Below are 25,447 nucleotides of genomic sequence, written 5' to 3'. Positions count from 1 at the left end.
GATGTTGCCTGCTATGTACCACATTAAATTACCTTTCAGTGACAGTAGGAGAAAGAAAAGTAAAGTATAGCGTACAAGGAGCAATGAATTCAATATAATTTTTTTTTCTACCATCAACAAAAGACATAATTATTCGTTTTACCTCTGACATGTTTGGAATTATTTCCTTTACTTTGATTTTGGACCTTTACCTCTTGACATTAAAATTGCAACTTTGCTTGCATTTGTGTAGAAACACTTAGGCAGCTACTGCTGTATGGTTCACTGGGTATATGAGCTACCCCATGTAGATCCAATGCAACCTGAGATTACAGCTTTCAGTCTTAACACTGAGCCGTTCTGCCCCTCATGATGACTCAGTGAGTTTATCCAGTTAATTGCTGAGATGTTTCGGCTATCTTCAGTTTTCTAGCTGATTTTAGTCAGGTCCTCTGTAGTGATGAATCAATTTGCTAAAACTTCGACAATAGGAATAAAATGACTAGTCAGGACCTGCATTCCAGGATGCTAAACTATGACCTCAGGTTGATGATGTCTCAATATTCCACGTGAAGATATAATCAGGCTCCACTGTGATGATCCCAGTGATAGTCTCGCCAGTTATAATCCCCATAGGGATCCATAAACTAAAAGAATCAAATTCAAACTCAAATTAATAAATTACCAGACAGAATTTCACCTTTTGTTCCTTCCATGTATCAATAAGTAGCAATATAAATTAGCAGGCGAATCACAGTCAGTACCAACTGTAAATGACATCTGGAATAACATATACAACAGATGATGTGTGGAATTTTATAGGGCCTGAATGACATGGGCTAAGGCCAAAATTGTGGCAGAATTTTGGAGAAGTCAGCGAGGCCTATACTGGGAGCAACTTGCTGCATCTTTTATGCATTTGCTGAGCAGCAGATTGCCAAGTCAGTGGGATTATAGTTGTTAAAAGCGTAATAATACAACTGGCTTCACCAGTATTTAGCTTCCTATTTTACCAAATGCACTGTCAGAGACATGCACCCAAGCCAAAGTTGTAATGTTGACAGCAGTCCTCATTCAAGCCAAGGGAGATAACCTCAGCAGGTTCCCGCACAGTAAACCAAAGTTAGCCTCCAATTACAATCCAGTGGCTTGGACATGGTCAGTCAGCTGCCCAGGGCGGTCAAAGTCAGAATGTTCCTCACATAAGGAGCGAGGAGCCAAATGGCTTGCAGCCCACCATCCCTTTTGACTCTTTCTGACCTATTGCGGGCTATTGTGACAGTGAGAGGAAAAATAAAAAGAGAGAGATTAAAAGGAGAAAAAGAGAGAGATACAATGAAAAAAGACAGAGAACGAGAAAAAGAGAGAGAGGTATTAATAGAGGTCAAAGTAGGCACATTTTAATGAGTCCAAGATTTGACCATTTGTATAAAAGAATGGACTTTTGCCAAAAAATGGGGCTTTTTATGTGAAACATCCGATTTCCATCAAGTGATAAATTTTATTCTGGAAACTCTCTGCATTTAATCAGATTGATTGATCAGTTCAAAGTTTGGTTTGCACAACATAGTATATGGTCATCAGTTGCTTGAAAATAATTGAAGAAACCTCTTGCAGTTTATAGCTAAGAAAGGGCATCAGTGCATGTGTCAGTGAGTCAAGCTAATACTGAATGTCACAGGAACAGAAACAAACAAACTCTTCAAGCAAACTCTTGAAGATTGCTTTTCGTTCAGGTCACTCTGTGTGACCCAGTATTATGAACTGCACCGAAGCAGTTGAATAAATGGGGTGCTAATACTTGAATAGATGTACATTGTTGTGTGTGTCTTGTGGTCAGTATGTTAATATACCTGTAAGAGACACAATATGTTAGTAAACATTGAAAAGATATGCTCATGATATCCCCACTGTATCAAAGCCTACCTGTGTTCAGACATCAATTAGTACCAGCATGTTTTCTTCAAATTATGCAAAAAATAATAAAAAGAAGCCCATATTACGGTGTCATCGCTCTTTATTTAGTGTGAACACCAGTTCTAGTTAAAACCCACAACAACAAGCCTGTTCTTCTTGAAGTAACATATTTAAAAGGCTATTGAAGGAGCAGAGACTTTGAAAAATAATGGAAACATGAGCAAAAAAGCAAAAATATAAAAGAAGCAAGAAGCATTATCAGTCAAAACATAATCCAACATTCCAGCCTACTTCTTTAAAAAAGATCAAAGATTCTCAAAGAGAAAGGGAAGGCAAGCAGTTAATTATGAATTGTGCATTCAGTAATATCTTCACTGAGGTATGACTATTCAAACAATATGAGCAATTCAATTTTACAGATCAAGCAATGGATGATCCTGAGAACAGATCTCTAAAACTCTTCCCAGCTATTATTAGGAGGTGCTTTGTAACACATTCTGGAATTTTGCAGATGATCATCAAGATTTAGAAAGGATCTGGAAATCTCTCAAACACCAGATAGAAGGAAAAATAAACTTCAGGATTAATAGACTCCAACACATGTCATCAAGACAGAAATTCTAAGGTTCTATTTAGCAGATTGAAGGAAGATCCAGCAAAGGGCTTGGTTGTAATTTTGCTAAAGAGCAACTGCCAGAGACAGTTAATCATCTCCTCTTTGCAATTTAAAACTCCAGGAAAGATCCAAGTACAGAAAATGCCATACCATTGGCATATTACTTGAGGATGGATATAACTCTGAAGCCATAGTGGTAGGCTGCAAACAATTACATTATTGAGGTGCAGCCAACACTATTACCACCATCAGCAAAGTGCACTAAACAAAGAAAATCTATAATAGCTGCAGTATATCACACCTACCAAATAACTGTTCAGCTTTTCCAAATATTTGTAAAGCATCTGGTAGCAAGGAATATTGGGGACATGTGTGCAGGAAATCTGGTTTCAAAGGTTGATCTAGTCTCCAGAGTAAAGCACAGGTCAACAACAAGATGATACAACACTGGAACACAGGCAGCAAAGTAAATGTTAAGGTGCACAAATGCAAACTCAGTGAGGTTCAGAGTCAACCAAGTGAAAGATAAATTTCAAAAGATTACCAAGCTTTCCATTTTGTTAACATCACATACCATGTTGATGTTATAAAGAGATCAGAAGCTTTTACAATCTTTAATGCATGTCCTAAAAAGACACCTTGACACACACTAAAGAATAGTCAACATGGGAGCTCCTGCCATGATAATACCACTGCACAACCTGAATGGCATTTATCTCAAACATTGTGCCTATATTACAGCCTATAAGGGACTGGCTCTCAGCGTATAATCAATCACTAATTCTGTGCCTTGGTAGAATTGTATTGTACAGCCAACAGGTAAACTCTGACTTCTCAAAATGTCGACTCTCTTGCTCATCAGATGCTGCCTGACCTGCTGTGCTTTTTCTAGCACCACAATTTATCAACTCTGACTTCTCCATTATCTGCAGTCCTTGTTTATAATAGTCCAGTAGCGGCTGGACTACCTTTATGGAGTCATAGAGTCATAGAGATGTACTGCATGGAAACAGACCCTTCGATCCAACTAGTCCTTGCCGACCAGATATTCCAACATAATTTAGCCCCGTTTTCCAGCACTTGACCCATATCCCGCTTTTATTTTTTGTAAATATATTTATGAGCAAATTTTTTTAACTTTACAAACATATAAAATTATTGAAAAATACAGTATAATAAAAAGAAAAAAACACAAATTACAATACAACTGCTGTCTACTAACTATTAACCTACCCTATAATACAAAACAAACCCTGACACTGTGCAACGCAACACTAAAAAAAAAGAAAAGCAAAAAAAAACAAGAAAAAACATAAAATACTGAACAGCTATGCTTGGTGCAAAGCTCCCAAACAAATGAATGTGAGCATTGTTATATATACCCGTATTAACTCAGGAGACCCCCTCCAGGGCCCAGGGCTTGACAAATGTAACCATCCTGATTAAACAAACGCCCGAGTTAATACAACTGACAGCCCATATCCCTCTTAACCCTTCCTATTCATATACCCGTCCAGATGCCTTTTAAATGCTGCAATTTTACCAGCCCCCACCCCTTCCTCTGGCAGCTCATTCCATACATGCACCACCCTCTGTGTGAAAGAGTTATCTTTCCCCTCTCACCCTAAACCTATGCCCTCTAGTTCTGGACTCCCCCACCCCTGGGAAAAGACTTTGTCTGTTTATCCTATCCACGCCCCTCATGATTTGGAGATGCCGCTGTTGGACTGGGGTGTACAAAGTTAAAAAATCACACAACACCAGGTTATATTCCAATAGCTTTAATTGGAAGCACTCCAAAAGCTAGTGCTTCCAATTCAACCTGTTGGACTATAACCTGGTGTTGTGTGATTTTTAACTTTGCATGCCCCTCATGATTTCAAAAACCTCTATGAGGTCACCCCTCAGCCTTTGACGCTCCAGGGAAAACAGCCCCAGCCTATTCAGCCTTTCCCTATAGCTCAAATCCTCCAACCCTGGCAACATCCTTGTAAATCTTTTCTGAACCCCTTTCAAGTTTCACATCTTTCCGATAGGAAGGAGACCAGAATTGCACACCGTATTCCAAAAGTGGCCGAACCAATGTCCTGTACAGCCACAACATGACCTCCAAACGGTGGCACAGTGGTTAGCACTGCTGCCTCACAGCGCCAGAGACCCGGGTTCAATTCCCGGCTCTGACCAATAAAGGAAAGTATACCAAACGTTTCTTCACTATCCTATCTACCTGTGACTCAACTTTCAAGAAGCTATGAACCTGCACTCCAAGGTCTCTTTGTTCAGCAACACTCCCTAGGACCTTACCATTAAGTGTATAAATCCTGCTAAGATTTGCTTTCCCAAAATGCATCTCACAATTATCTAAATTAAACTCTATCTGCCACTCCTCAGCTCATTGGCTCATCTAATCAAGATCCCGTTGTAATCTGAGGTAATCTTCTTTGCTTTCCACTAATCTTCTAATTTTGGTGTTTGCCCAGATCTCAGTGTAGCAACAATTCAGGAGATTCAAATCACACCCATTCTGGCAGAACAGACCACAAGCGACATAAATGAATCAATCAACAATGTGCAAAGATACATTTCAAAGTGAGCTATAAACTAGGTACCATGACACACTGAACAGATTACCCAGCCTCCACAAAGACCAAAATGTTCCTCTTGAACCACATTGACACTTTAGATCACGAACTTGAAGTTGTTCTCACTGTTGATTCGGTTGACTCTGTGAAAAGTTGCAATTGCCAACTGCTATAAAGTTCAGCAATTGTAAGAGTTGCAAACAATGATTATCCAGGGAGGCTTGGCTGTATAAAAGAAGTATCTGAGGAGATTCATTTGTTTTAGCTATCCAGGGACAAACTTGGTGTATCACAACAAACACTTTTCAACAAATACTAATGGCATATGGACATTGTATAAGATGACTAGCATGTGTACTGTGTACTGACCAGGGATGAACCAGGATATTCATGACCCCCCGAATGCATATGCTACATGCCAAATGTATCAACTCCAACAACAGATGAAGTCTCTATATCTACATGATCCACTCACTTCTTGAACAAAAGCAGCAACAGTCTTATTTACAGTGCACAGTGAAGGTTACTTCTGATGGATTACGTCTCTAAAGTTCCCATTGTTCAGTGACTTAGCAACAAAAGCGTAACAGTTACTTGTTTCAGTATCCTGGAACAAATAGTATTTGACAACTGACTGCAGGTCACTGGCAAAATATTTCAAAACATGTACAAGTACTAAGTGGGGAATGGTCTACATCACATGATGTGATATGCTCAAATAGTCTGGCAGAATGCATGGTATGTACAATCCAATCAATGACCATTTAGTATTGAGCAACAAATGAAGATTTTTGCATTGTGTTGCATTTGTGTGCAAGACCAATGGAAGGGCTTACCACAAAACACAATACTCTTCTTCAAAGACAGAGGAGGATGCAAGTGAGCAGATAGAGAACTACCAAAACTACCCACTGCCGTGCAAGTTAGATATACAAATACAAAGATTCTATCAACTTCTGTTGGTGCCCAAGTATGTCATTATTTTGATCATGAGAAGTAATCACTGATCATGGTGCTACATTACAAAGGAACAGAAGCCAACCCTCAATACAGAACAATCTCGGTTATCTGAACAAGATCTCAAGGTTCCAATGCTTGGGTAAACTGTGTTTTCCGAACATTCGATTATCTGAACAGAATACTCCCTGCCCATGTCATTCGGATAATCGAGGTTGCTCTGTATACAACAAGGCAATCATGCTCAAACAGGGTGAGTCAGAATACCCCAACAATGCTGTTTATGGAGTGGTGTTCAGTGAAAGTAACCAGGAGCAAAAAACCAAGTCGTTAAACAAGTGCACTTAAGAATAATACCTCTTTAGATTAGAATTGATCACTAGATCAATAAGAGTTGTCAAACCACCAAAACATTATAATGAAGTCTGAATTGTTAACTTTGTAAGTTCTGTTTCATAAATTTGTATAATTATCAAATTGGCAATATATGACTCGACAAAACTATATATATCTGTTGGGGTAAGCTTTATTTTGGAGAAAAAGGGAGGAATGTTGTAATTATATCCTATTGTTAGTATAACGTTTAAAAACAAATTCATGATATCATCACAGTATTATAGCATGTGACCTGAGAACATATACGTCTCAGTCTCCATCCTAACTTGGGTCACTTAAAGCAGCACACACTGACAGTAGCATGTTACTCATTGTATCTGTATAGGTTAATGTTAGCTCAGGTACAAATGTGTTTGTGAATATAATGTTCATAGATGTGAGTGAGGTGTAATAAAGATCTTTTAGATCTTTCAATACCAGGTTATTTACATCTAGTTTCTTATGTTATGGGGTAATCTGAGCATTGCTACATCAGGTAAAGATACACTTTTGGAGGCAAAATGTACATTAGCCACGATGTTTTGTGGAGCTGCTGATCCTGGAAAGGTGCCAGATTGGCCAGATATCCTCGGAGGTGAGCCTTGCTTTTGTTATTTGGCTGTCATATAGCTTTCGAGTGAGCACATCCCCTAGGTAGAGGCGATTTTTACACGTAAGGGCAAGACCACCAACCCTGCTTAAATTTAGCCCTTACCGTTTGTCCCAATAACTCCTTTTGATAATTTGGTTTGCATTTTCACCATTCTGAGAAAAGATATTTCTCTTAAATTTCCTACATGATTTTTAGTAACTATTTAAAATCATGGTCCCTAGTTCCAGTCCCAATTGCATGTTGAAATATTGTCATCACATCCACATTATCAACCCTATTGATGAAGTTAAAAAGCTGAATTTGATCACTTCCATGTCATAGAATTAGAGAGGTGTACAACACGGAAACAAACCCTTCGGACCAACTCGTCCCTGCCGACCAGACATCCAAACCAAATCTAGTCGTATTTGCCAACACTTGACCCCTTTTCAGATAAAAGAGCCCAGCCTATTAAATTTTACTTGATAGATAATATGTTATTTGCCTTCACTGCCTCTGTATTATTTTCTAACATGGAGACCAGAACATATGAGCAGATATACAGACAAATTAATTAGAATCAGGAGGGAGCCATTTTGTCCCTCAAGTCTGTTCAACCATTCAATAATATCAGGCTAATGGGATTGTGGCCTCAACTCTACATTCCTGCTTCATCCCTATAATGACTGACTCCCTTGTTAGTCAAGAATCCATGTACCTCTGTCTTAAAACAATTCACTCTTCTCCACTGCTCTCTGGGGGAGAGATACAAAACTCTGAGAGAAAATGTTCCTCCTCACCTCCATACAAAATGGACCTTATTTTTAAACTGTGTCGTTGAGTTCTCGTCTCTCTCACAAGGGGAACTGTTCTGTCAGCATCCAGCCAGGTGGGCCCTATCAAGGTCAATATGTCTCAATAAAATCATGTTTTATTCTAAACTACAATGGATTCCAGCCCAGCCTCTAAATCATTTCCTCTTAAGATAAACTCGACCACCCCCATTGCAAGCACCAATCAAGTTTGCTTTCTCATAACTACTCCTTATGTACTTATATCCTTTCTTAACTCAGCAGGTCACAACTGGACATAATACTCCAGGTGTGGTTTAAACACCCTGTACAACTGTGGCAAAATGTCCCCACTTTTATTTTACATTTCCCTTATCATAAACAACAATCTTCCATTTACCTTGCTGATCACTTGTTGCATCTGAATACTAGCTTTATTTGGTTCATGTACCTAGATAATGCTGTATTTCAGAATTGTGCATTCTTTCACCATTTATTTGATATGCTGTGGGTAAATTCTCAAAGGGGCCTGAGGTGACATGGCCTACACCAGAATCACACTAGAAGTCTAGTGAGGTCTCTCTCAATAAAGAAAATGAAAGAACTGTGGATTCTGGAAATCAGAAATAAAAACAGAAATTACTGGAAAAGCTCAACAGGTTCATCAGCATCTGTGGAGAGAAATCAGAGCTAATGTTTCGGGTCTGACCTATCTTAATATCAGGAGCAACCCATTGTACCTTTTCTGTATTTTCTGAGTGACAAGGTGACTTCCTCTCTCGATATAGTTGTGGCATGGAGGTTTAATTCTACCCTCAGGTGACTGCCTGTGTGGCGTTTGCACGTTATCCTCATGTCTGCATGGGTTTCCTCTCACATTCTAAAGATGTGAAAGTTAGGTGGTTTGGGTATGAGAATTGCAGGGATAGGGTAGCAGGGTGGGTCTGGGTGGGATACTCTTCGGAGGGTCAGTGTGGACTCAAATGGCCTGCTTCCACACTGGAGGAATTCTATTTAAAAAGTTGCCAACTAAGCTCGATTGCAGCTAGTTAAACACCACAACTCTTTTCATTAATATTCGATTTCCTACCTTATTAAACATGCCAAACACGGTAGAAGTTGAGAAATCTCTACAAGGAGGTCAGAGTGCGCACTTGGTGTCTTCAGCTCACTGCTGGCTGCAACCAGCCTCCATGTTACTCAGCAGCAAACACTATCTCAGAGGGCAGTCCATGGCCACTAGCTGCACACAATCCTCATCCACTATGCCATCTGACATTTGTCAACCACTGATGATCATCATGGCACCTCTCTGGTCAACTTGCAGGCTCCTGAGGAAAGACAGACCTGCATTTCAGGACACACTGGCAACCAGCATTAAATGGCTGTAGGGCGTGACACTATGCACAGGGACAGGAACCCAGCTCACAGATTAGCTCAGGCTACATCTCAGGGCTGTTAATTTACTCTGTTAGTATTTGCTGACTTAGTATCTTCCTGTAGGGTCACACCATTCAATCCTTGCTTCACCATGGCAATTACCTCAGTCACATGACCAGGCAGCTTACTGTTGAGATCACACTGGCTAGTCAAAGGACAGCACCTCCAATAAAGCTGCAATCCTTCAGTATTCACTGCACTGCCAGCATAAACTTTGTGGCCAAATCTCTGGAATGGGATTTGAACCCACCCTGACCGAGAAGCAAGAACTAACACTGATTCACAGCTTCCAGAATTGTCCTGCTAATATTCATTGCTTATGCTCACAAGTATTATTAAACTGGAGAGGGTTCAGCAGACAATTACCAGGATGTTGCCGGGACTGGAGGGTTTGAGGCTGAGTAGGCTGAGACATTTTTCACTGGAGCGTACGAGGTAAACGGGTGACCTTATAGTGGATTGTAAAATCATGGGGGGCATAGATAAGGTTAGTTCAAAACTAGGGGACATATTTTTAAGGTGAGAGGAGAAAGTCTTAAAAGGGACTTGAGGAGCAACTTTTTCACACAGCATGTGAAAGTTTTTGTGTGGAATGAGGAAATGGTGGATGCAGATACAGTTAAAACATTTTAAAAAACATTTGGATAGGTACATGATTAGGAAAGGTTTAGAGGGATAGAGGTCAAATGCAGGCAAGTAGAATAATTAATTTGAGGACTTATTCAACATGGACAAGTTGGACCTAAGGGTTTGTTTCCATGCTGTATGACTCTGTTCCCTCTCGGCTGCGAGATTGTGCAGGAACCTGAAAGTGTCTTTATAGGCCTCACACAAATCTTGCCTTTTAAGTTTCTGTTTATTTTCTACACAAATCATGTTAAAGGCTCCACGCACTTAAACAAATTGTTTGAGCTCATGACAAAGAGAATTACAGGAACTGTCGCTCACATCTGAATAACAGCCACCCTGGTAAGGTGATGTTAACATTCAAGAAATCATCCAGCAACGAAATTCAGTCCCAAAATTTGTTGTACCATGGCATATTCCAGACATGACAGGGCTGTACCTTTAAGGCAGTTACATGAGATGACGACATGTAACATTTGGTATGAATATATTCACCGGTTGAGTCATCCTCTCTGAATAATGGATTCAGTGCAGTCAGACAGCTACATAAAGAATGGTGTTATAACTGAGCATGGGACTCAGACTGTAAATTTGTGATAATGTTGAAATAAAAAGTAATTTTAAATAATTAGCATAAAGAAACGTCAAGATATCTGACATAACGTATGACTTTCGGTGACATATGTTATGTGGACAAAGTTAAAAATCACACATACCAGGCTATAGCTTTCGGAACGCTGTTCCTTCATCATGTATGTTCTGGAGCTGGATCATAAGACACAGAATTTATAGCAAAAGTTTACAGTGTCATACAGCTAAAATGATGTATTAAACAAACCTAGATTGCTGTTAAGTCTTTCATCTTTTAGAATGGTTTGCACGTTTCAGTTCATTTATATATAAATCCCAGGACTTCTTTTACGTCACATTCTCGAGATAACTTAAGTTTTTATAAAAAAAGATTCCCTCCCAGTTGAGAAACACTTCAGTGGTCAGGGACATTCGGCCTCAGATCTTTGGGTGTCCATCTTGCAAGGTGTACTTCGGGATATGCAACAATGCAGAGTGGCCAAGCAGATGCTGATAGCCAAGTTTCAGAACCCACGAGGATGGCCTCTACTGGGACCTTAGGTTCATGTCACACTACAGGTGACCCCATTGCACTATACACTCTCTCATATACACTCATACACAAGGACACATACACACTCTTACATACTCACACACTCATGTAGACCCTCTCTCATACACACACCCCACACCCACACACACATCTCCTCACAGACTTACACTCCATCACATTCACACACACCCTTTACGAAGCATATACACACTCTCTCATGCATGCAGACACACATATATGTCTATTCAGTGAATTTACATTTGCAGAATTATATTTGCAGATACGGTCTATTTTGCTTACAAAGCACACAATCTGGAGGCAGCCAATCCATATAACATTTTATAAATTCCTACTTTGTAAATAGAACCAGTCTGACTCAAGGTTGGGATACAAACAGACTCTAACCTCACACCTTTCGTACATTGTCTGAACTGAGATGTCACCTTTTTGAAATAAAACCTTAAATTATCTCGAGAAAGTGACTTGAAAGAAGTCCTGGGATTTACATATTAATGAACCAAAATCTGCAGCCCATTTTGAAAGATGAAAGACTTAAGGGCAATCTAGGCTTGTTCAATATATCATTTCAGCCGTATGACTCTGTAATCTTTTGCTATAAATTCTGTGTCTTATGATCCTGCACCACAGCTACCTGATGAAGAAGCAGTGCTCTGAAATCTAGTGTGTCCAAATAAACCTGTTGGACTCTAACCTGGTATTGTATGATTTGTAACTTTGTTCACCCCAGTCCAACACCGGCATCTCCACATCATATGTTATGTGGACTAACATATATAAAAGCACAAATAGCATCAGAATTATCTAACATTTGAAAAGGATCTTTTTGTGAAGTTGAGGACCATTCTTTTAAATCTAGATCAAAAACAAGATATGCTGTTAGTCTGCTTAAATTATGCAAACAGGTTTGGAATGATTCAAAAAGTGAAGTGCTCCAGTAATTCAAAGCAGATTGTGGGCATTCTACTCATGTTCTCACACAGCAAAAGAACTTTTTTTTTAATTGAAGCTTTTTAAAGGCCATTTACACCAGAATTGCACCTTCCATAATCCACCTTTACCCTCTGACACTGAACATTTATGCTACTTTACTCCTTCCGTTCTATCCCTGATCTTGAAGAAAATCAAACTGTACATCAAATGGGATACTGCACAAGTTTTAATTAGTGTTGGCACCATTAAAAAGAACACAAAGAAACAAAAATCAGTGGGAATACTCAGCCGGTCGGGCAGCCTTTGTGGAGAGAGAAAAACACAGTAAACATGTCAGTTCTGTCACCTTTGAAAGATTATTAACCTGAAATTTTATCAACTGCTGCCTAACCTGTCAGGCATTTCCAACATTTTCTACCTTTATCTCAGAATTCTCAGAACCTGTAATACTTTGCTTCAGCACAATGGGCCTCTTGCTAAAATAAATATATACTTCTGCCTAGTTTAAATACAGGAAATGAGTGACAACCCATTGAAGTAAATGTCATATCCAGCCTTTCCAAAAAGAAATTACCAGACATCTTGCAACACGAGTTGTCCTCATGAGGGATATTAGTCGTATGACCATAACCCACGATACTGTCTGTGGGAGAGGAACTGAAGAACTGCAAAAACTCTCTAAACAAACATTCCTTGATTGTCATTTCCGGGAGTTATTGAGGCTAAAGCATTCACTCAGGTCAACCTGATCTCATACACAAGTAATAAGCTGGAAACAAAGCAGCTCACAGCATTCCTTTTAATGTCTCTGAAGCTCCAGGCAGTTCGTGTGAGTGAGTTTTCTGCTACAAACCGTAATAAAATCCATGAATCTTCAATGATTGAAAACCTTGACTCTAACTTAATGAACTGTGTACTGTGCTGCATTTGGATTTTTAAAAGCAGTCTGATTGACTTGGTCTGTCCCTGGCAAATTTGAAACTGGAACTTGTATTCTGTTTAATAATTAAATTTTATATTTCTCATCTCACCGTCTTTGCAAATTTCCTCTCCTTCCATTCATTGATTCCCTCTTCTGAAGATGTTGACTGCTAGATGATTTCTATAGATGCCAGTCAATCTCTGGCCATTTTCCTGTTCAGGTGTGACATTCGATGGTGAATACTGAAGTGTTGCATTGCTGTGCCATCCTTATCCATATCCACATTAGAATAGCTGTCAGAAGGTGGATACCCTGGTAGCTGTTCCATCAGTTTAAACTGGGGCTAATTAGTGCCTATCCAGTGTGAGTCCTGCTAAGTGTAACTGACTCAACACAAACTGGGCAAGTAAACTGGAGTCTTAAATAAAAAGCAAAATTCTGTGGATGCTGGAAATCTGAAATAAAAACAAACAGGGCTGGAGAAACTCTGCTGATCTGGCAGCATTTGTGAAGGAAGAAACAGAATCCAATATGACTCTTCTTCAGAACTGGAAATTTTCTGTCCCTCAGGATTCAGAGATTGTAATTTTGTTTTAGTTCTAAACCATTACCAGAGCCTATAGTTTAGTTATGTGGCTAACAGTTACAATATGATTAACTGTAAATGGGTAACGTAATGAAAATGGACTTTGCAAGGGAACTATGCATGATCTTGCAGAGAAAGGTGATTATATTTTATACAGGCTGGCTGGAAGGGGCCTATGTTTAAGGAAAGCCAGGGAGAGAAACGTCAGAGGCTGAGAGTTGGGGATGATAGTGGCCAGGATATCCAGAATTCTGGGAATGTCAAATCCTATAAAAATGATATCGTTGGAATTATTTTTGTAAGCTGAGAAGTGGGTGAGATCATAAGGCAAAGGTGGGTGGGGGTTTGGTTGGGAAACACCGTCTGATTTTATGGCATTGCATGTTGTGATGGGATTTCCATGAACCACACTGGGGAATGAGATTGTGGGTTGGGGGGAAAACAGAGGTGCTAGGGGTGTCAGGGATGGATTATGGAATGCAAGGGCTTAGCAGAATCATGAGCAGGTTAGCTTGGTAGAGCTGGAGAGAAGCATTCCTACCTGCAATAGTTCCTGCCACCTCCTCAGCCCTGGCAAACCTGGGGAAAATGGAAGACAGCTGCTAAGGTGCACATTATCATATTTAAATATAATTAGTATAGTTAACAAGGGGGAACCAATTGATGTGGTACATTTGAACTTGCAAAAAGCGTTTGATAAATACCCACATAAGAGATTCTTGTGCAAGATTAAAGCGTATGGGATTGGGGGAAGTGTATTGAGATGGACAGAAAACTGGTTGACAGAGAAGAAACAAAGATTAGGAAGTAATGGGTCCGTTTCAAACTAGCAGGCAGTAACTAGTGGGATGCTACAGGGATTGGTGGTAGGACCCCAGCTATTCACAATATGAATATTTGGATAAGGGGACAAAATGTAACATCTCAAAGGTTGCAGATGATACCATGTTGGGAGGGAGGGTGAACTGTAACGAGGGTGCAGAGATGCTTCAGCATGATCTGGACAGGTTAGGTGAGTGGGCAAATCAATGGCAGATGCAGTATAGTTTGGATAAATGCAAGGTTATTCACTTTGAAAGCAAAAACAAGAAGGCAGGTGACTATCTGAATGGCTGTAAATTGGGAGAGGGGAGTGTGCAGTGGGACCTGGGCGTCCTTGTGCACCAGCCACTGGAGGTGAGCATGGAGGTGCAGCAGGTGGGAAAAAAGGCAAATGGTTTGTTGGCCTTCATTGCGAGAGGTTTTGAGTACAGGAGCAGTTTTACAGGGCTCAGGTGAGGCCACACCTGGAATACTGTGTGCAGCTTTGGTTTCCTTTGCTGAGGAAGGATGCTCTTGCTCTCAAGGGAGTGCAGCGAAGGTTTACCAGGCTGATTCCGGGGATGGCGGGGCTAACACACGAGGAGAGATTGACTAGGTTAGGATTGATTTTGCTGGAGTTCAGACGTGTGAAGGGAGGATCTCATAGAGACTTATACAATTCCAACAGGACTAGACAGTGTAGATACTGGGAGGATTTTCCCTATGGTGGGTGCATCCAGAACCTGGGGTCACAGTCTGAAGGTTCGGGGTGGACCATTAAGGACAGAGATGAGGAGACATTTCTTCACCCAAATAGTGGTGAGATTGTGGAATTCATTATCACAGGAGGTAGTTGATGTCAAAATATTGAAGCTTTTCAAGAGGCAGCTAGATATAGCAATTGGGGTGAATGGGACCAAAGGTTATGGTAAGGATTAGATTATTGAGTTGGATGTTCTGCCATGATCATAATGAATGGCAGAGCAGGCTCAAAGGACAGAATGGTCTCTTCCTGCTCCTATCTTCTACATTTCGATGTTAAATCACAGGTCCGCTGAGAGCTGGAATGATCAACCATACTCCAGGTTGGCTGCATTAGCACCAAGGCACATCGAGGTTAGGTTGCAGACTTTTAAAAAGTTTTATCCCCTCCACTGCAGAATCTGACACCTCACTAACCCTGTGACCTGCCCACACTGCCTGCCACTCCCTAGGGCTGTGAACTGCTCCAGCGATGTGGTTGGTGCTGGCTTGTGCAGATATTGTCCCGGAACCAACAGGCACATCATAGTGAACTGCACCTTTTACCACGGTATCTACAAATGTACACATTTTGATCTCGGCCACTAATAAAAAAAACTGTTCTCCTTTATACAAAGCAAGCAATTTTACAGAAACAAAAAGAGAAATTGCTAGAAAAATAAGCAGGTCTGACAGCAAAACTGGAGAGAAAGCAAAGTTAACATTTCAGGTCCAATGGCCCTTCTTCAGAACTGATTGAAAGGTTGGTATACATGCTGAAAATGGGGTGGGGGTGGGGAAGCAGAGTAAACAATAGATGTAGATGGAGCCCAGAGAGAGAGAGAGAGAGAGAAAGAGAGAGAATAACAGTTGAGCAGACAAAGAAATGGGTAAAGGTCAGCCTGGGAGAATGAAAGGCTTTGAAGGGAGACCGGCAATGGGCTTGGTTGTGGAAGCAGCTTATGTGATGACAAGACCTGGTGAGTTGGGGGTTGAAGTAAGGGCATGGGAGAAGATGCTCATGCTCTAAAATTATCAAACTTTATACTGAGTCCTGAAGACTGCAGGGTCCCTAAGCAGAAAATGAGATGCTGTTCCTCCAGCTCACGCTGAGCTTTACGGAAGCAGTGCACTGAGCCTGAGACAGAGATGCTGGCCAGGGAACACGGTGGTTTGTAGAACTGGCAGGCGACCGGAGCTCAGGGTCATTTTTGCGGACAGAACGTCGGCGTTCTGCAAAGCAGTTTCCCAGCCTGTGTTTTGTTTTCCCAGTGTAGAGGAGTCCACATTGTGTGCAGCGAACACATTAGACTAGATTGAGTAAAGTGCAGGTATATCACTGCTTCACCCAGAAGGTGTGTTTGGGACCTTGGATGTTGAGAAGGGAGGGAGTAATCAGACAGGTGGGGGTGTGGCAAGCTACTGAAGGAGGAGTGGACCAAAGTGTCCAGGGGGGAACAATCCCTGTGGAAAGCTAACAAGGGAGGGGAGCGGAAAATGCGTGTAATGATAGCTAATGATACTTTGGATGTGTTTGTTGGTAGGGTGGTAAGTGAGGACCAGGGGGACCCTAACGCTGTTGTGGGAGGGAAGAGAAGGGACAAGGGCCGAAGTGTGGGAGATGGGTTGGATACGGCAGACGGCCCTGACAACCATGGTTGTGGGGAGTCCTCAATTGAGGAAGAAGGAGGACTACAAACCTACTAACTCCCACAGTTAACTGAACTATACAACTTCACACCCTGCCATTCTCCCAGTTTCTCTATCTCCATTATATCTGTTCTGGAGATGCCAGCTTTTTCAAGGGGGCCCGTAAAATGTCCATCTCCTTCCTCTGCTCCCTGGCCAACATCTCTGTCTCCGGTTTGCTGCAGTGCTCCATCAAATCTCAGTGTGAGCTGGAGGAACAGCGTCGCATTTTCCACTTGGGGACCCTGCAGCCTTCAGGATTCAATATTCAGTTCAGTAATTTTAGGGCCTGAGCACATTCTCCCATGTCCTTACCCCAACCCCACACACCAAGCCTTGTCATCACATGGACTCTATAATGTTTGGAACAAGGGCTAGGTGGGTCTCATTGACTGGGCCAATCAGAGAGCCCTGGCTGACAGATATAAACAGGAGTCAAAAAATGTGGCACTGGAAAAGCACAGCTGATCAGGCAGCATCCAAGGAGCAGGAGAGTTGATGTTTTGAGCATAAGCTCTCATAAGTTCTTCCTGATGAAGAGGTTATGTTCAAAACAACAACTCTCCTGCTTCGCAGATGCTGCCTGACCAGCTGTGCTTTCCCAGCACCACATTTTTTGACTTAACTCCAGCATCTACACTGCTCACTTTCTCCTAGTTATACAGTAAACAGGAGAAGATTGAGAGAATCATTCTAGGGATTGGCTCTGAGCTGCCTGGTCAGAGCCCATGTACTGTGCACATGTAAATAAAGGGTGATGTGGTAACGGGATACCAGTTTCTGTGCAGTTATTTCAGACTGTACACAAACAATCTACTGCCAGCCACTAATGGTTCCCATTAGCAGCTATTCATTCTCACAGGTTAATCTTTACTCAGTCCTTTGCCAAACTGCTGTTCTCTCTCTCTATCCAACTCCATTCATCGTTTATTCCTCACCATCCACCACCCACCCCATCCCCACCCTATCTTCAGCATATATAGCAACCTTTTTCTGACTACAATCAGTTCTGAAGAAGCATCACCAGGACCAAACATCAGCTCTGCTTTCTCTCCACAGAAGCTGCCAGACCTGTTGTGTTTTTCCAGGAAATTCTGTTTTTTGTTTCTAATTTGCAGCATATACAGATCTTTGTTGTTTTTTGTTCAGCATTTTTGCAGCATCTCCAACAGAAGATGAGTGTGAATCCTGGAGCAGGAATCCTGCTGGGCCGCAATTGAAAGAAAAGCCTTGGTACATTAACCCCACAGGACTACGGCTGACTGGCAATTAAGTCTGCCAACATAATTGTTGTCCAGGATATAACCCCAGGTCCCATGATCTAATCCTGGATAACATTCAGCTTGATGATTCTGTCAGCAGCTGCTGTTCAGAAATATCAATGCTAGGATGTATTTTGTGGTCATAAATTTGCATTTATGCACGATGAATAACAAATATATGGGGGTGCGGTTGACCTAATCTGAGTTTAAGGCAGAGTTTTCCATTTGCAATGAAAGTGTTTTGTCCAGTGAGAGTCATAGCACCTGACCCACCATGACTCAGAGTGACCTTTCTCATCCAACCTTCTTTTTACCTCATTAATTCTCGAGCAGGGATCTCAGGTGCCTTTCAATTGTGACGATCATAGAATCAAATAGCACAGATGAGGCCTTTGGGCCCATCGAATGTCTGCTACCAAAAATACACTATTGCCCACTCTTAGGGGATTGCAAGGTTAGAGACTTGGAAGAGTTCATCATCGGAAAGAACTTTCATTCATATCTCTGGTGCCACATTTAAGCACCAGCTACATGCTACTTCAAACATCGTAAATGGGGCACTGGCCCTCACGTTCACTCCCTATCCAACGAGTACGTTGACAATTCTGTGCTCCCTACCATCACAGAATGCCTCTCCTTCCATATCAAAATGTAATACAAGTCATAGATATTGGCATTAGTAACTGGGCACTAATGTGCCCCACACAGAGGGATGTGTGTGTGTGTGTGTGTATGTGTGATGAAAGCAAGTTAAGAGTGATAAGATGCACCTACTGTAGATGCATTTGCTGCAAGTGGGTCCGTGCACACAGAGTAACCTGGTAGATACATGCAAGTCCTAGCTGACCCTGAGCACCAAAGTAAAGTGTTGAACGGTTGAAATGGTTTCTGATTGGGTCCGAGATTAGCCACGATGATGCGGTGAGGTTGGTAATTTGCAGTTGATGGCTTCTGAGGTCAAGGAGAATGGTTGCCACGTTGTCCTGATAAAGCAGTTGCATGATGGCATCAGTGAACTGCAGCCACCAGGTACCCACTCTGATTAGTATAGTGGGAGCTTATACCCTCCAATTTTCCAGTGGAAGAGGGGATAATTGGAAGTGGTGCAGAAATGAGCTGAGTTGAGGAGGGATTGAAATGTAAATGCTTGGAAATAAAGTGGTTGCTGCTCAATGGCATGACTCTGGAGTAGCCATTTATGGTTTGAGAGAGAACATTTTCCTCAATGTCAAGAATCAGATATTTTCATTCTCACTATATTTTAGTAAATTTCTCATTGATATTCATGATATACCAGGGAGGGGAACATACTGTCCATAGATATAGGAAACTAGTTGAAAACATCATTTTCCTGTAACAGGATTCAAAGTCATGCTTACAAATGATAAAATAATAATGAACAATATAAACATTACATCATCTCAAATTGAAATGGATTCCTCCCCTGCATTATAAAGCACAACACAGATGTGTTCTGAGGAAGGGTCACTTGACCCGAAACATTAACTCTGATTTCTCTCTGCAGATGCTGACAGACCTGCTGAGCTTTTCCAGCAATTTCTGTTTTTGTTGCACATATATGTTGGATCAGTTTCAATCACGTACAATGACTGAGGAATTTTCCACTTCTCCTCACAAAATGTCTGATTTCATCTGATGTTTCACCTCACCCAGAGACAGAGGTGCTTCTAAATGTCTGGAGGATCTGTGTGTCATAATACATTAAAACCAAATGGTCTTTCTCCTTCCTTCATCTTTGTGTACTTGCACATTTATAATATGTTCACTCTGCCAATGGGACCATTTCAGTATGAATGTCAGGTCAGTGAATATCTCTTTTTAAAACTCCTGGTTGTATACTCATGACTATGTTTAAGGGGGTCAGTTAGCTGGATGGCTGGTTTGTGATGGAGAGTGATGATAACAGCACAGGGTCAATTGCTCCACCCGCTGAGGTTACCATAGAGGTCCCACTTTCTCAATCTCACCCCTCGCCAGTCATCTTTCCTTATTGAGAGATCTGTCCTCTGGAACTTTTATTTGCAGCTCAGGCCAAACTAGGTCATCTCTCAATGATTTCTCAATCCACAAAATTGAGTAAATGTTATCGATAGGAAACAAATTACGTTGAACTGGTTTTCCTGGTAGAGATGCTGCTATTTATATTTTGTAATGGAAATACTAAATTCATAACTTTGTCCTTAATTCTTAAGAATGTGATGTTAATTTTTTTTAACTCACCGTGGTCAAGATACTTAACCTTCTTTTCTCCTTTTCTGAAGGTGCTGACTCTCCCTGAGTTAGACATGTTGAACACTATTGCAGATTCTGATGCCTTGGTCAAATGGTTGCTGTTTACCACTGAACCCAAGCAGTGAATGTTAGCAATAAAATACAGCAGAATACAATACAACGCAGCACAGGGGCGGGCCCGTCAGCCCAGCAAGCCTGCGTCAGTTCCTAATCCTTATTTAGACCCCCTAATTATTGCCCTTGTGCAGCATCTATCCCTCTGTACATGTGTCTATCAAGATACGATTTAAGCGCTGCTAACATGCCTGCTTCCACCATTTCCATTCGCAATGCGCGCCAGATGCCCGCCACCCTCTGTGTGAAAAATTTTCCCTGCGTTTCTCTCCTAAACTTTCCCCTTCACCTTGTGGCCTCTTGTAGTTGACCTTTCCACCCTGGCTGACTAAAGCAGGCTGGTTGACCGTGGAATGAATCACAGCTGAGCTTGATTCAGTTTTCATCTTGAGACCCACAAGCCCTTCGACCAGAGGTCACTGAATAATGATGATAACACTGTTTAGTTCTGATATTGATTGCACCATCCGAGCTGACACTTTTTGAGATTACATGCCTCAACACAAGCTCTCATAATTCTTCAGAAATGACATGATGCTCTTAAACGATTCACGTGATACTTCTTGTTGTCAGAGAAATCAAGGAAAACATGTCAAAGTATCGAAAGAAATGCCGCCAGGCATCATTTTCTTTTATTACTACAGCCCTGCTCCCTTAAGTCACATTTGTTCATATCACCATCTCACTTACGGCAACAAAGAGTGAATTCTAGTGCCTGCATATTCATACCTAATACTTAGTGTCCAAGTCAATGTCAACATTAATTCTGACATGCTTACTTCAACAAATCTTTTAAGTCGCTGACAATATTAAAGACTTCTTTTATGATGCCTAATGTCAACAAGTCCTTATCTTCACAGATCCATTGAAAGGAGTGGAAGAAACAACAAAATATTTGCACTAATCCAAAAAGACTAAGTGTCTCACATGAAACAGACCAGTCTTAAATTACTACTTACAAATTATGCTTTGGAAAATACATGCAAATGAACTAAAAATTCAGAAATAACACTGATAATTTTGTTATTATTGTAACTGTTTTCTGCACAAATATATAAATATTGAATGAATATTTTATAATAAATTCATTATTCCTAGTATTTCTTAATTTACAAGGTATTCAAATATACTTAATGCCCACAAACATCAACAAAATAGGACAGGCCTCCAACATGGCAGGGAGGACTGGACAACACATTTCCCGCCACATTATTGATGAGTAGCCAGGATTTAGATCATGGCTTACTAAGCTACTAGCCCTGGCTTGCCCTTATGAAGATGCTGTTCAGATATCCACTGGGGACAAATGATCCAGATAATCACCAGGTAATTTAGTGAATAATTCTTGCTATTAGATGTTAGATCAGTTGTTGTCAGGTTGTCTGAAGGTCAGTACAAACAGTGGAAATAATGGGTTTATTTCACTTTTTCTATATTTTCAATATTCAGCATTTGCATAAACTAATTAATCAATCATCACAATTCCCATGCTGCAACTGGAGGATAGAGTGTTGCAAAAAGACATGCGTCATTATAGTGTAACTTATTTTAAATTAAATAAAACTTCCATTTATGTTGTTCCTTTCACATTGATAAGACATCACAAAGTAGTTTACAATCAATTATTTTTTTAATGTGTTCACTGTTCTTAGTTCGAAAATGAAGCAGCTAATTTATGCACAGGAAGACCCCACAAGCAGCAGTGCAATAGAGTTGAGGTAATCTGTTTTGTGGTGTAGATTAAGAGAATACGTGACACAAGGAGAACACTCCTGCTCTTCCAAATTTTGCCACTTGGTGTTTTACATTAACCAGAAAGACCAGACAACACCTTGGTTTTAAAGTCTCATTTGAAAGTTGAGTAGTTCATCATGCAGTTTGGGATGGGGATGGGATTGAAGGAGAGAATGATAGGGGAGGTCTTACCCTGTAGGTGACAGAGTGGCGAGCACTGTTGCCTCACAATGCCAGGGACCCAGGTTCAATTCCTGCCTTGGGTGACTGTCTGTCTGAAGTTAGCGCATTCTCCCATATCTGTGTAAGTTTCCATCAAGTGCGCTGGTTTCCTTCCACAGTCCAAAAATTGGCAGGTTAGGTGGATTGGCTTGTATGCCCAGGGATGCATGGGATTGGTGGATGAGTGAAGGGAAATGCAGAGTCATGGGGTGGGTCTGAATGGATGCTCTTTGGAGGGTTGGTACAGACTTGATGAGCTGAACGGTGTTTTTCTGCACTATAGGGATTCTATGAAAGGAGCTTTCTGACAGTATAGTACTCTACCACTACTGCACTGAAAAGTCAATTTTGATGTTTGCATTCAAGTGCTGAATTAAGACTTGAACCCACAACTCTGGTTCAGAAATGCGATTTCCACCAACTGAATCACAACTGATACCATTGTTTTAAAATATCATTAATTTCCTGTTGGATTTCTGGTGGACATAGAAGTCATGTTTTATTCTGCAGTATTGCTGGTTCTTTCTTGCTCTCTAATTTTTTTTTAGAATGACTGTCATATAATTGTCTCACTAACGTCGATATTGCTCTGTGGCTGTCTGTTTGGAAGTTTCAATGACTCTCTGCCTTCCTGTTTATACATTTCACTCTCTTTGTATTGCCCCAAACATGTTCTTTCATTGATGTACTCAAGATCCATCTCAACTATTTAAAGGTAGGGGCCACATGACATTTGGTTTATGAGTATGGCAGAATTCTTTAGATAAAGGGATTCTGTTCTGTGTCTTCTTAATAAATTCACTTACTCAGCATTAGCATAATGGCTTCAGTGTTCCACTATATTGAATTTTGGTGAATAACACATAATTAAAGTTCCTTCTCTTGGGCATTTTTCAATTTGTATTAGTTGATGGCTTTTAGATATGTCATGTTCCAGTATGTTATTTTAAAACTTTAATATTTTGAATGAAACAAATCATGTGTCCTTTGGGAACATACCTCCAGACAATCCTGAAATTCAAGCAAATTTCTAATTAAATATAGACCCAGGAAATCCTCATAGCTCTTTGTTTAGGGATGCACTATCAACAGAATAGCATCCCAGTCAAATTCTCTTTCTGTTTCACCATGGACAAGTATCACTACTGTGTGATTATTGTATTATGCACTTATAAAGAAGAATAACGTAACTTTAAAAAGAGTCACAGCATATAGTAAAAAAGTTACTGCTAGAGGTTATAAGTTTCTTGTTGACTTACTTCAGCCAGTCAAAAAGCAGACAGAGTGGCATGTTATCTCAGTAACAACCAGAAAGGAAGCCATTTAGAAGTTAAAAATCGCACAACACCAGGTTATAATCCAACAGGTTTATTTGGAAGCACTAGCTTTCGATGCGCACTTCAAAAACTTGTACTTCCAAACAACCCTGATGGACTATAATCTGGTGTTGCATGATTTTTAACTTGATCCACCCCAGTTCAAAAGTGGCACCTCCAAATCATTGAGAAGTAGATTGCCGCTTTGGTCAACACAGTCGATTTTTGAAGGTGTGAAAATTCAAAACTTCTCAGACAATCAAGAAACTGGGAGAAATACTCACATGGAATTACAGCATAATTTGTTTTGCCTCCTGAGATAATGATTTACCAAGAATAATATGCAACCAAGGTAATAAATAGCTATAGCTTGAAAGATTTTAAAAATGCTTTCATGGGAATTGGCCATTACTGGCTCGGCCAACATTCATTGCCCATCCCAATTGGCCTTGAGAAGGTGATGATGAAAATTTTGTCAAACTACTATTATTGTTACTGAAATGTTAGAGTTCATGTGATGGTAGGTACTGTTGAAAGACACTCCAGTGCATTAAGGAGAGTGTGAAAATACCTTGATTCTTTGTACCAGGAGCCAGATACACCTCTTGGACTGGATTATCTGATTTGGTCAGTGTTCAGAAATGGGAAAGTGTGATTGAGGCAGGTAAAGGATTGAGAGGGCAGAAGCACAGGAGCCTCAGCCTTTCCAATTGTCCAACAGGTTGTAGGTTCTTACAGCTTGTCTGAGAGTGAGGCCTGTATTGTGGATAAGCTCATGGCTCCCTGGTTTCGGAATCTATTCAAGAGGTAGGGGTAGGAAGGAGGGAAGAGTAAAGTGAAGGGGATTAACACTGCTCTCTTCAGCAAACAGCATACATCCAGCCAGCTGTGTCACCTGCCTGGGACCAAGGTTGGAATTTTCTCAGGACTGAAGAGGAATGTGTCGGGGGAAGATCCACTCAATGTGATCTATATAGATACCAATAAAACCATGAGATAGAGGAGCAGAATTAGGCCATTCAGCCCATCAAGTCTGCTTCACCATTTGATCCTATGTGTTTATATGTTTCTCAACCCCATCGTCCTGCTTTCTCCCCATAACCCTTGATCCCCTCATAAATAAAGAACGATTTTGTCTTCAAGATATTCAATGACTTGGCCTCCGTATCCTTCTGTAGTAATGCATTTCACAGGTGCACCATCCTCCAGATGATGTTTTATTTCTTGGTTCTGAAGGGTAATCCCTTCACTCTGTGGTTGCGCCGTCAGGCCCTAGTCTCTCCTATTAGTGGAAATCTCTTCTCCATGTCCACTCTATCCAGGTTTCACAGCATTCTGTAAGTTTCAATGAGAAACCTCCTCCTCCTTCTAAACTCTATCAAGTGCAGACCCAGAGTCCTCAACTGCTCCTCATCTGACAAGCTCTTCATTCTTGTGACCCTTCCTGGAACTCCAATGCCACCACATCCTTCCTTAGATATGGGGCCAAGAACTGTTCTTAATACAGTATTCCAGGTGCAGTCTGGCCAGAGCCTTATGACGTCTCAGCAGTACATCTCTGCTCTTGTACTTTGACCTTCTTGAAACAAACGCTAATATTTCATTAGGCAGGACAAAGAATGAGGTTCTGCATAAACATTAAGAGTAGCCAGGTGTCAAAGTCCTGGATGATTGGAAGATCGCTGTTGTAACCCCCTTGTTCAAGAAAGGATCAAGACAAAAGATGGAAAATTATAGGCCAATTAGCCTAACCTCGGTTGTTGGTAAAATTCTAGAATCCATCATTAAGGATGAGGTTTCTAAATTCTTGGAAGAGCAGGGTCGGATTAGAACAAGTCAACATGGATTTAGTAAGGG

Source organism: Chiloscyllium plagiosum, chromosome 27, assembly GCF_004010195.1.
Source record: "Chiloscyllium plagiosum isolate BGI_BamShark_2017 chromosome 27, ASM401019v2, whole genome shotgun sequence".
NCBI classification, from domain to species: Eukaryota; Metazoa; Chordata; class Chondrichthyes; order Orectolobiformes; family Hemiscylliidae; genus Chiloscyllium; species Chiloscyllium plagiosum.
The sequence above is the reverse complement of the archived record's forward strand: the minus strand, read 5'-3'. Positions refer to the sequence as shown.